This window comes from Oratosquilla oratoria, chromosome 5 (genome assembly GCF_046742065.1).
Source record: "Oratosquilla oratoria isolate Oo_2021 chromosome 5, ASM4674206v1, whole genome shotgun sequence".
Classification (NCBI taxonomy): domain Eukaryota; kingdom Metazoa; phylum Arthropoda; class Malacostraca; order Stomatopoda; family Squillidae; genus Oratosquilla; species Oratosquilla oratoria.
Genome location: NC_134781.1, coordinates 44,092,318 through 44,094,817, shown reverse-complemented (window position 1 = coordinate 44,094,817; position 2,500 = coordinate 44,092,318).

The window sequence follows — 2,500 nt, the reverse complement described above, 5'->3', positions numbered from 1 at the left end:
CCAGTTGGACCTCCACCCAGAAAGAAATTGACCGGTCTACACAGCTCTTAGTCAACAATGGCCACTCAAACAGCGACTGCCAACGTGTACTGCGGGCCGTCATGAGCAAGTGGTACGAAGGGCAACAGACTCCTGTAAAAGAAGGTAATACCTTTACCTTGTTCTATAGGGCCTACATGTCGAGCGCTTATAAGGAGGATGAGAAAGCACTTCTTCGTATCATCAAGGACAATGTGACCCCCACCAACGAGATGGACCGCATTAAACTTACCATTTATTATAAGAACAAGAGGACTAAAGACCTTATCATGAAAAATAACAGCTCCCCACGCCCATCCGACATCGAGTGTGTGAGTCTGGTGTACCAGTTTAAGTGTCCTTTTGGGGACTGTACGCTCCAAGATTCCTACATCGGACTCACTACCACTCGCCTTTCCAGACGGTTGACATACCACCTTAACAATGGAGGCCCTAAGCGACACCTTCAGGAGACCCATAACATTCCAATCACCAGATCCATCCTAGTGGACAATACCACCATTTTAGACCAAGAAAGTGACAAGCGCCGCCTTGCCCTCCTTGAGGCCCTCCACATTAAATACAGCCAACCTACACTGAACACCCAACAGGAAGCCCCCACCATCCTCCCCAGCCTCAAGCCATTCAGAATCCGCCAAACCAGACAACCCAGCTACGAGACAAATCAGCCCTCCCATGAGCAGTCACTCCGTCCGCGACGGACACCCAGGCCACAGTAACGGTCATCTGAGTGTCCTTTCCCAGTGGTCACAGTTCCCCTTCCCGCTTTCCTTTCCCCGATATTCAAAGTGTCCTTTCCCATTTTCAGACCAGAATAACGGTCATTTCTTTTTAATCTCTCCTAGTGTTTACCTTCTGTATTTATAATCATCCATTTCTTTGCTATTGTCACAATTGAAAATGCTAACTGTGATTAGCGAAACGTCTTGTATCCTGTTCTACCCATTAGATGGCTTCTATCGGCAACTTGGTTTTTTCTTTACCTCTCCATGCTAGAGAGATCTTTAGAAGACTTGAAACTCTTCATCGGAAACTCATCAGAGCTCAATTTGCTGTTGCATACAATTCAATATGCCATCGTACATGCAGCTTCCATCGTACAGATTTCAAGGAGTTCTCGGAGGATTGCTTCAGGGACGGCGAGGGGTGTTGAGTTGGGCTTTTGGTAGATACTCTGGCAGATGAGGTCAATAGTCTCTTTTACTGGCACATTTGTGAACAGATTCTCGACCACTCTTCGCCAACTTCTATATGGGATCCATCGAAGAGAAAATCTTCAACGACCATCCTGACATGCAGCCCTGTATCTACGCCCGGTATGTTGACGACATTTTTATTAGCGCAAAAGATTCCCAATCAGTAACTCAACTCTCACACACATTCAAGAAACATTCAACCCTCAATTACACCTATGAACACCAACGCAACGATGGCACCCTCCCATTCTTAGATATACTAGTAGGCACAGCCTCAGATCGATTCACGACTGAAGTCTACGTCAAAGACACTAACCTCGGTTTCTGTCTTAACGGCAGTAGCGAATGCCCAGAACACTACAAACAAAACGTCATCCGATCACTAGTGAACCGAGCCTTCTCCCACAGCAGTACATGGAAAACCACGAATAACGAACTCCAACGTATAACAACACTACTCGTCAACAACGGCTATCCACAACACTCCATTGAATCCATTATCAAAAACAAGATGAACTCCTTTACCGCCCAACCAACACCCACAAACACCAATATACCAACACTGGACCTGTACTACAAAGGACATATGAACACCGGCTACAAAGAAGACGAAAGAACACTTCGAAATATTCACACGTAACATTCGACCCAACAACCCAGACACTAAGATACAACTAATCGTATACTACAAAGCCTCCAAAACACACACCCTAGTTATTAAGAACAACAGCCAGCCCCCCAACCCTCCTCTACAAGAAGTCAACGTCGTGTATAAGTTTGATTGCCCTGTCGGTGATTGTCAGCACCGCACCTCCTCATACATTGGCATGACTTCTATGACCCTCTCCAAAAGACTCACATACCACCTCCAGAATGGCGCCATCAAAACACACATGACAAAAGAACACAAAACCACCATCACCAGACAAACACTAAACGAAAACGCTAAAATAATCTACAAAGCTCACGACCCCCTTCGCCTTAAGATGGCCGAAGCAGTGAACATATACATCGAGAAACCTTCCATTAACATACAACTCATGCCCACAACCACACTCCCAAGCAGTAGACGCACATAACACAAACAATACACCCCTTTCCACAATCCACAAGGAAGTTACTACTTCCACGTGCGCAGCGCTACGGATCACGGCTACATGAAATGACCTCTCCCAGTGTTCGGCCAATGTACGGCCTGTATCTAAATCCATGTAATCACCAACTATTGCTACTCCCTCCCTGAGGGTGACCGAGTAAGGTCGAAA